Source organism: Acomys minous (assembly GCF_964271855.1).
Source record: "Acomys minous genome assembly, chromosome: 1".
NCBI classification, from domain to species: Eukaryota; Metazoa; Chordata; class Mammalia; order Rodentia; family Muridae; genus Acomys; species Acomys minous.
The window spans coordinates 171759441-171770078 of NC_140483.1; the positions used below are offsets into that span (position 1 = coordinate 171759441).

General features: G+C 40.2%; 1 long non-coding RNA gene across 1 annotated transcript; it reads right to left on the bottom strand.

Moving 5' to 3' along the window:
- Positions 1-6908: 6908 nt before the first annotated feature.
- Positions 6909-10428, bottom strand: LOC311592092. The gene is made up of 2 exons (XR_014777289.1): positions 9886-10428; positions 6909-7038 (listed from the first exon to the last, which is right to left on the bottom strand). It is a non-coding gene; the product is annotated as an uncharacterized lncRNA (long non-coding RNA).
- Between the last annotated feature and the right edge of the window lie 210 nt (positions 10429-10638).

Sequence of the window (10638 nt, forward strand, 5' to 3'; positions counted from 1 at the left end):
TAAGCAGCTCCTTCATAGACAAACCACAATATATAAGAATAAAGCTTTGTTATATGGTGGAGTGTCTTTTGGGAATATGCCCAGGAATAATATAGCTGGGTCTTGAGGTAGAGTTATTCCCAATTTTCTGAGAAAGCACCAGATTGATTTCCAAAGTGGTTGTATAAGTTTTCACTTCCACCAGCAATGGAGGAGTGTTTCACTTTCTCCACATTCTCACCAGCATGTCTTGTCACTTGAGTTTTTGATCTTAGCCATTCTGAAGGATGTAAGATGGAGTCTCAGAGTTGCTTTCATTTGCATTTCCCTGGTGGCTGAGGATGTTTAGCATATCTTTTTTTTCTCCTTTATTAATTTATTCTTGTTACATCTCAATGGTTATCCCATCCCTTGTATCCTCCCATTCTTCCCTCCCTCCCATTTTCCCCTTCTTCCCCTCCCCTATGACTGTCCCTGAGGGGGATTGCCTCCCCCTATATATGTTCATAGGGTATCAAGTCTCTTCTTGGTAACCTGCTGTCCTTCCTCTGAGTGCCACCAGGTCAGCACTTCTCAGCCATTGGAAATTCCTCTGTTAAGAAATCTCTGTTTTGCTCTGGACCCTAATTTAAATTGAACTGTTTGTTGATATTTCTTCAGTTTTTTTTATATATTTTGGATATTAGCTCTTTGTTGAAGGTAGGGTTTGTGAAGAGCTTTTCCCAATCTACAGTCTGAAGTGTAGGCTCCTGGGAAGATATGGGAGTGACTCTCGGTAAGACTTGTAGTAGGTAGGGTCGTGGAAACTGAAAAGGCCACTATCTAGCCAGACAGGACATGTAGTGGAGGGAGGGGCACACCAAACTACCTACAAAAACTTTGAGTCCAGATTTTTCCTGCCTACAAAATATGCAGGAATAAAGTTAGAGCAGAGACTGAGAAAATGTTCAGCTAATGCCTGGCCCAACCTGAGACTCACCCAATGGGAGAGAGCCAACCTTAACATTATTAATGATACTCTGCTATGCTTGCAGAAGGGAGACTAGTATAGTTCTCCTCTGAGAGGCTCCACCCAGCAGTGGATGGAGACAGAAGCTGAAACTCATGGCTAATCATTAGGTGGAGCACCTGGATTCTTGTGGAAGAATAGGAGGAAGGATAGAAGGACACAGAGGGAATAAGAACTCCATAAGAAGACCAACAGAGTCAACTAACCAGGGCCCGGGGAGAGGGGCCATATGGAGACTGAAGTACCAAATCAAGGACCACAGACTGGACCTAGGCCCTCTACACATATGTATCCAATGGGCAGGGCCTGTCTCTGACTTGGACTCCGTTGCCCGCTTTTCAATCACTTGTCTCTGGTGAGGCTGCCTTGCCAAACCTCAGTGGAAGAGGATGCTCTCAGTCCTGATGTGACTTGATGTGTCTGGATGATTTTGGGGGTGCTCCCCTTTTCTGAGGACTAGGGAAGGGAGAATGGAAAGGAAAGGGAAGGTCCAGGGACCAGGAGGTGAGGAGGCAGGGATCTACAATTGGGATGTAAAGTTAATTTTTTTTTAAAAAATAGAATAAAGCCAACACCTTTAGCACCTTTTAGTGCACAATGTTGCCTGCTACCGACTTTCCCTTAAAGACGTTAAGGTCACTTTATTCCTTGAACCCCCTTTATGCTCACAAACTCATTTTCTAAACACACCATGCCATTTTTGGCCTTGTGCCTTTTCTCTATACTGTCACTGTTTCTTATAAACAGCCATTTTCTCTCTTTCATGACTCAGCTCACCCTTCTATGCATGTATCAATTGTTATCTTACGACTTGAAGGCATTCTACACACAGCTTGCTATTTTGCTGAGTTTCAGTAGGATGTGCATATGTACTGCAATTGTATACTTGCATGCCTGTCTTTTTTTCTCTTACTCATTTCCCAGAAGAATATATGACTTTTCTGAATAAGACAAGTATTACTTTTTTTTATAGTATCATGTTCATGTTTATCACAGAAGCAAACACACAGTATATGTTTACTAAATTTATATTGAAAAATATGTAAAATTTCATTCTATATATTACAGTTAAGCTCTTCATGGGGATGCTCATTTTAAAACAAATGTAACATTATTTCTATTTTGGTAGTTGATGTAAGTTTTGCCACTAAAGTTCTAGCTTGAATAGTTATGCTTTGAGACAATAAAAACTCTTTATTTCTGCCCAGCAGGGAAATAAAAACAAGACAGAACCAGGAAAGCATCTGGCACCAGGCTAAGAGGGAATCCCTCTCTTCTGCTCTTTTGGCTGCAGCAAACGCCAGAACAGAGAGGAGGGAGCTCAGCAATAGCTCTCCCTAAGGTTTTGCCAATGAAGCCCTGGGCAAGATAATGGACTGTTTGTTAGGACCCTGCTGAAGGATGTGAGTACAACCAAAAGTGCAACTCAAATAACTCTGTGCAACCTCAGTGGGCCACCACAAGTCCCCACAGCCAGGAAAAGAGGTTTTTTTTTTTTTCAGCCTGTGGAAACAACCCCTAGCCACAGGTAAAGTCTCTCCAGGGAAGAGTCAGTGGAAATGCCTCTTTTCCTTACAGCAGAGTTCAGCTGATATGTGTTTGTGGTTTTACCAAAAGGTGAGGAAATTACACTTAGGACTCCCACCTTAAATAATTGGCTTTCCCAGTGGTAACCGTTATAATTAGACCAAAATGTTTACCATAAAGAATATGGCATGCTGTTTTGACAGGAGAGTTTTTTCCCTAATTCAGTTCTAGAAAAATTATCCTTAATCCAGATGTGAGCAAAAATAAATTGAGAACATAAAATATTTTAAGTCTAGTCCCATGATAGGCCAAACTCAATATTATGGTGAACCAGGGTCCCTCTTTGGAGTGAAGTATTTTCCTGCACGAAGTAAATAACTTCTTCCTAAGCATGAAATGTTATTCTCCAGAGGGTACTTCAGTTGCCTGAAGTTTCTGTAAGATTGAGATTGTTTAGGCCAAATTTGACTTGAACCTTGTTTCTTTTTCCATCTCCCAGGCTCTAGTCTAAATAATATTTAGTCGGTGTTTTAAAGAAAATAAAAATGTCCTGTTCAATTCGATTACTCGTGAATTCAAATGATTTTACTAGAACAAAGCGAAACAAGAAGAAGAAAGAAGATTCTGTTTTGCAAAGTAGACAAGACCGGAGCTTTAGGCAGAGAAAATGCTGAAGTGTTGAAACGAAGATTATGAAAAGAAGATGTTGCAAGTATGTAACACTCAAGGCGTTTGAGAGTCTTTCTACCTACCCTGTCTTCCTGGGAGGGAGGGCAGAGTCTGAAGGGTGAATAAGCCACAGTCACTGCTGGAAAGGTTTCCTCACAGCAGACACACACCCAGCCTGAATAAAGCTTTATCAGTTTACCCCTTACTTTTCTCTGAGGGATAGACAAAGGGAGGCAAGAGCTTCCACCAGAATCTGCAGATGTGTGATTGGTTAATCACAAAATTAATAACTCATGTCAAATTAAAATAGGTATTTTATTTTAAAATGTAGTTTATGTCTCTGGATGTTTGCCTGCCTGTGTATCTGTGCAGCACTTGAGTGCCCGAGGACCAAGGAGGCCAGGAGAGGAATTACAAACTCCTGGACCTGGAATCTCAGAAGTTTGTGAGCCATCAGATAGAGTCTGAGAACTGAACCTCGGTCTTCTGCAGGAGCAATAAGCACTCTTAACATCTGAGTCTTCTTCTCCTCAGCTGCCATAATATGTATTTTAAAAAGACATTACACGTGTGAATGCAATGAGGCAAGCTGCAAAGTTGTGCCTGCACATGCTTTGTCACAATCCTCCAAACATAACCAGCGCAATGACACAGGAACATAAGGAAGTCACATTCGTTTCTCCCAGAAATAAATATTTCTCAAATTGGTATTTTCTATGCTTTAATAGATCCAAAAAATTTCAAAGTAAAATTTGAAGGTCCAAAGTTTGAATCTTATAAACACAATATTAATTACATTCATTTATTCAAATTATTTGCATTTATTTATTTATTTAGTCTCCTCTACTGTTCAGTCATTGGAAGATATGGAGAGTTCTTAAAGCGAGATTTTTTTGTATCAACTGTTGTGTATAATTTTGCTAGGTTTTTTTTTTTTTTTATGAATAGGGAATCAGGATTGATAGAGGAAAAAAAGATTAAGTAGGATAGGGATGGCAGCGCAAAGAAGAGATATGAATTTTAGGAGGGACAGCTACACTAAAGGCCTTTGATAACACTAATGGAAACCTGCTCCTTTAATGAGTTCCTATAACATATACATGTGCATACATACATAATTTAAATATATACATATGCATATATATATATACATATATATACATACACATAGAGTTTACACTGAGTTAACCTATAATAGGGAGCAGTGCTATCAAATAAAAAGTCCAGTGCCAAGAATGTATTAGGTCTTTTGAAGTTGTTGCTAAGCGGGGTTACATAGACACCTATGAACATTATAGGCTATTATGATTGCTCCTGCCACCGCCAGAACTGGTTAGTAAGACTTATTGCTAAAAACATCACATTCTTGGGTCTTATAACTTGATGAAATTGAGCTATTATGAACTTAGATGCTGCATTGCTATTGGCTAGCAGGCTAGAAGGTGATTTGCGAGCTACCGAAGGAGAAAAGCAATCAGCAATATTACTCAGCTGTGAACTCTGCAAGGTACAATAAAGATCAGCCTCACAATAGTTCTGTCGTAGTGGCAAGAGTGTCATGGGAGTAACCAACTACTTTCTGATTAGATTTAAGGCCTGCTCTATTATTGAAAATTTATCCTACTCCCAAATCATAAAGGGATATTTACATGCTCTGTTTATTTTTCTTCTTCCATCTTACATGTAACTATATTCTGGGTACTTCACTTCTATTGTACTGTATGTCTTAAAATAATTATTTTATATAGTGCACGATATACTTACCAACTCTTTTCCAATGACCATTATTATCATCATCATTTTTATTATTTGGTCCACTCACTTATTCTAGTTCAATTTTCTTCTTTTGATTCCTTTTTAGGGATGACCCATTAAGGAATAAATCATGTCAATGTTTTATTTGTGTGAACTTTTTGTATTTTTATCATACATGAATGATCATTCACTTGACTACATGGCTTATATTTTCTAACAATACTGTCTAAACTTTTCAGTTGTAATTTGGAGCATGAGTACTGAATGTTGGACAATAATGTAAGCAGAATCCAGGCAACAGTTTCCATCATTCTCTGAAATTCTTGACCTCTTCACCTTTAGAGTCAGGACCCCTCCTTCTACCAACTCAACATACGTGTATATGTCCTATGCTTTGAACTTTTGCCTTTTCCAGTATCTGCTTTGTCTACGTTATGAAGTAGCATCATGCAATAGGCTCTTTGTGTCCATTTCCTTCCAGCATAATGCTTAAGTCCCATTCTTACTGCAGTTGTTGTCCTTTTTTTTTTTTAATTCTCTGTGGCGTGTTATGCTTCAATATGTCACAATTTGGTTATTATTTGCCAGTTGATGGCTTTCGGGTTTATGTCCATTTTTTTGGTGGTGATTATAAATATATCTGTCCATTAAAGTTGGTATTTGTGTATAGGAATGTGTATGATGATATATAGCTCTGCCGTGTATGCTTTATTTCTCTTGGGTACATATCTAGAGATAAAATGATTGGGTTGACTAGTGCAGTGTGTAGGTTTTTACCTTTAACAGTATTTATAATGATGCAAGCTTGTTTCTAGAGTCATTTTACAGTTTTACATATCATATTCCCATAGAACTTGTATTTGATTTAAATCTGTTATTTAATATATCCTGACATGAGCAAGTTGGTATCTCAGTGTGTTACTAACTATGATTTCCCTAATGACTAATATAATGTAGCATCTTTTAGTGTGCTTATTTGTCTCATACGACTTTCTAATGAAATGTCCTTACCTTTCTTTGCTCATGTTTAAATAGTTTTATTATATTACTTAGTTGTAGTAGTCCCTTGTATATTCTGGATACAAATCATGGTAATATATGCTATATAATTTTCTCCTAATCTCTAATTTGTCCAAATTCATATTAATATCTCTTAAGAAGTTTTGTAATTTTTTTCTTTTTATACAGGTTCTTGCTATGTTGTCCAACTGGTCTCAAACTTCAGACAATCTTCCTGCCTAACATTCTGGATTGTAGAATTTCAGGCCTGTGTAATCAGACTGGATGAAAGGCCTATGATTCTGAAGGGGTTTGCCATTACCATTATTTTTCTATGCCAGGTAAGTATTTGGTGACAAAATACTTGATCACAATAATTTTTGGAAGAAGACACTTATTTCGGCTCACAGTTCAGATTGTTTAGCCTATAGACTTGGGCTCTGTTGATTCTAGGTATTTGGTGAGACAGAACATCACAGTAGCTGACAGGAAGAAGGAAAAGAAAACACACATACACACACACACATACACACACACACACACTAAGAGAGGTGGGGCAAGAGGCAGAAAGAGAATTTGAAAGAGATGATAGAAAGTAAGACAAAGAGAGAGATGAATATTATTCAAGATTCAAGATTCAGACCTCAGGAACATATTCCCAAGGACATACTTGCTCCAGCTACTTTCTAAACTTTCCAGAACACTCCAAAATAACACCATCACTTGGGAACCAAGTCTTTAAAACATGAACCTTTCTGGGGAGTATTTCCCAACTGTTATAACATTTTCTTTAATAGTTTATGCTTGAAAAGATAACTATGAAGCTTAACAAGAATATTTTTGAATTTCTAAGAATTTATAATCTAGTTTTTAAATAGACAGTTTTCTTTTTTAGTAATTTATCTGTGCCTAGCTAAGAAATATTTGACTGACCTAAATCCACAATGATTTTGTACTATTGTTAAGAAGCTGATTTGGACATTATGCTTTATTTTGAGTTAGTCTTTCATCTGATGGCAGGTAAGGAGTCAGACAGTCCTGGTGCACTGCACTTCATGATGCAGAGGATGAGCTTCTGTGGAAGATACCCCAGATGCCGTCTAAAGGAGAAAGAAAGAGAAATAGCAACAGAAGGTCAAACAATGGGATGTTAGCCCCAAAAGCTGAGGTAACCTTGAAAATGATTAAATTAAAGTAATAAGTTACTTGAAATGTAAACTTTTTTCACACCTAGATATGAACATTATATAGAAAGAAAAATGGTCTCTCCTACATGTCTTCATTTTACAGAATAGATTTTCAGCTTGTTATAATTGACTTGGGATAGGACTACTAATTTAAAATAACAATATCCGTTTTTAAAGCTTTAGTATTCTGCTAGGATTTAATAGAGATTTGTTTACTTTGTTTCTAGAATAAAGCAGTCTCCCTTTAGCATTGGGTAGATAAGGATTCTTGGTTCCTCTACCAAACCTAACACAAGCCTGAAATGTTCTATGCAAGTTTTTTAAGGGCTTGAAGGTAGCAGCAGTTTTTTAGTAATGTTGCCTGCCGAACAGTGTGTTTTCGGAGGCCACCTGCCTGTTCTCACGAAATCTTTTCTTGTTAGGGTACTTTATGGGTTAGACACAATTAGTGATGCTGATGCTGAGAGTGGCCTCACCATGGGGGAAATGGCAACTGTCCTACCAAGGAATGTTGCTTTCTATAATATCATCTTAATAAAATAATTCAAACATCCAGAAAGGAGAATTTTTTTTCTTTTTTTTTTTCTTCGTCTTTTTTTTCTTATTTCCCCTATTCCCTTCCTTCTTTTTGTTTTCTATGTTTTTATTTTTATTTTTTATTTTTGTTGCTGTTGTTCCAGACAGGGTTTTTCTGTGTAGCCCTGGAACTTACTCTGTAGACCAGGCTGATCTTGACGTCACAGAGGTCTGCATGCCTCTGCCTCCCAAGTGCTGGGACTACAGGCCTGTATCACCATGCCCAGGTAAGAAACTATTTCTTTGCATCCGAACAACTATGGCTTGGAAAATATGAAGATTAACACAACTCTTTTCTTGATGAGCTAGGATGGGTTGTGGTTGCGGGGGCGGCTTCCCCTTTGCTGAGGAGTACTGGAGTCGGGTGGGAATAGAGGAAGAGAGCGGAAGAGGAGGAGAGGAGGGTGGGGGGTCTATGATCAGGATGTAAAGTGAATAAATAAATACATTTTTAAATAGAATTTATAATCTAGTTAGAGTTCAGAAAATGAGACTGGTCATGGTAGTGCATGCACGCCTCAAATCTCAGCACTCAGGGAAGCAGAGGCAGGCAGATCTCTGTGAGTTTGAGGCCAGCCTGGTTTACAAAGCAAGTCCAGGACAACCAAGGCTACTCAAAGAAACACCTGTCTCAGGAAAAACAAACAAACAAACAAACAAAAAACCCAAACCAAACCAAAAAACAAAAAGAAAAATTATGGGGAAGCCAGGAAGCCAAGCAACAAGTAATCTCAGTGCTGCTGCATGGGTTAGGTCTTGGCATAACGAGATGCCTGTGGCACATCTCCTTACTGACCACTGTGGGCCTTCTTTGTAAAAGTCAGGTGTTGACAGTGCTTTTGTACAACACAGGGGCTCCAGTCAGGGCACATGAATATTCAAGCAGGGCCAGAAATCCCCCACAGCCTAGTCCTTTTCCCACCACTCTCTCAAGGTGTGAGAATGCCAGGCAAGTTTGTTTTCTGCTGGCTTTCACAGAGCGAGCCCTGGTTAATTTCAATTTGGGTGGGGTTTCTTCCCCGCTTGCTTTTGCTTTGTTTTAAGTGTTCATTTGGCCGAGGGTGCTTTTATGTCAGGTGCAGATCGAGACAAAGAAAACTTTGATGCAAGTAAACAAAACAGACTCTACTGGGCCAGGGTTTCTGTGCCGGACATATTTCTTAGACTATTTCTGAGCAGTTATTTATGGATGTCTGTTTATCCCCTGGAGCTTGACTGCACCTCTTGGTGCAGTGAAACCACTCAGTGTTTAGTGCAATGGTCTGCCGCCCCAGGGAATGGCTAGATATCAAATATTTACCCCCATGGGACTGAACACAAGTCAGAAATACACAGAGAAAATATAAGTTAAGTGCAGGGTCCTAGGCAACTAGCAGCATTTCAAGAGAACTGGATTGTATAGAAAACAAATGAAATAGAGAGATATCACAGCTTAACTTTCTTTATGGGACAGGGAGGACAACCCTCTAAAATGTAAAGTAACTTCAGGCAGAGGAGGATTTTTCACCTTCTTGCTTTCTCAGCAACCCCACCCACCATTTTCTCACCTGGCTCAGCACCAGGCCCAGAGGGAGACAGTTTAAATTTTTATTACTTTAATTGGAAACGGATGCTACACCTTGTCTTTTAAGCCTGCCTTGAGAGGGAATGAGGGAGCAAAGGAGGGAAAGGAGAGGGAGAGGGTAGGAGGGAGAGGGATAGGGGGAGGGAGTGGGGGAGGGAGAGGGAGAGGGTGAGGAAGGCAGAGGGGGGAGGGAGAGGAGGAGGGAGAGGGAGAGAGAGAGGGGGAGGGGCCTAGCCAAATATTAGTTGAGCCCCAGTGAAACCTCATAAAACTTTGAAATCAAACTTGGCGTCCTACTTTGTAGATAATCACACTGGAAAAATCCCGAAAGTCAAAAGAAAGTTTCCTGTCTTGCCCAAGGTTCTGCACTTCAAGTTTTGTGCCTCACTAGTACCCCCACCCACCCGCCCGCCCCCGCCCCCGCCCCCGCCCCCGCCCCCGCCCAGCCCTGAGCTCAGTTTTTCCTTTGACATTGGATTTACTCTGTTATCAGGTATAACACCACGTTTTTACAGGCTAAGTCAAATCACACCAAGTTGCAAAGGGGCTTATAAAATAATCGTGGACATGAACAGCAAGGAAACAGAACAGTCACTCACACCATAAAGGGAATACTGCACCTAAGGCCAGGCTTGCATAAAGTCCATGCGACCTATGTAACATTAGAAGCTTCTGAAATCTAGACGACAAAGTCCAGCCATGTTCGTTCATTTCTCTTTCACCTGGCAAGCGATTTTAACGTCACTGTAGGCACACAGAGAGCTTGGGGAGTTCGCTGAGGCCACGCTTTCTGGTTTGAAACTTGGACACATCGTTGAGAAGAACGATAAAGCATCTCTGCCTAAACATCAGTGTCCAGAGTGACAGCAAATTCCAGCGGAGCCAGGCATCCATCTGCAAGGGCTCCCAGCAGCCCCCTTGTACTGGGAAGGAAGCGACCCGAGGCTGCCCTGCCTTTGGTGAGGACAGCATTGCCCTGCGGCTGGGCACAACCACATTCAAAAGCAAACATTGGGCAGCTTCACCTTCTTCCAGTTTGGCAAGGGAAGTAGAATCCACAAAGGAGCATTACTTTAGTTGTATTTAGAAATGTAAGTCCCTGCAGACGACTTAAGAGCTGGTGCCTGGGAGGCCCCTGCATTGTGAGCCCTCCGCAGCAGGCCGGCTTAACACAAGCAGGCTTTGTTTTAATTAGTACAGGAGCAGCCCTCCCCTCCTCCTGCTGGGCTTCCAGTTTACAATTGTCTGGGAAACTCCCTCAGCTGAAAATGGTTACTAAGAAAATTTCCACAGAAAGCCAAGCAAAAGGGGCCAGGCCGATGCTGGGTTTTTAAAAAAGAACTTTTCCAAATTGAGTTTTGAGGAGAAGTCGT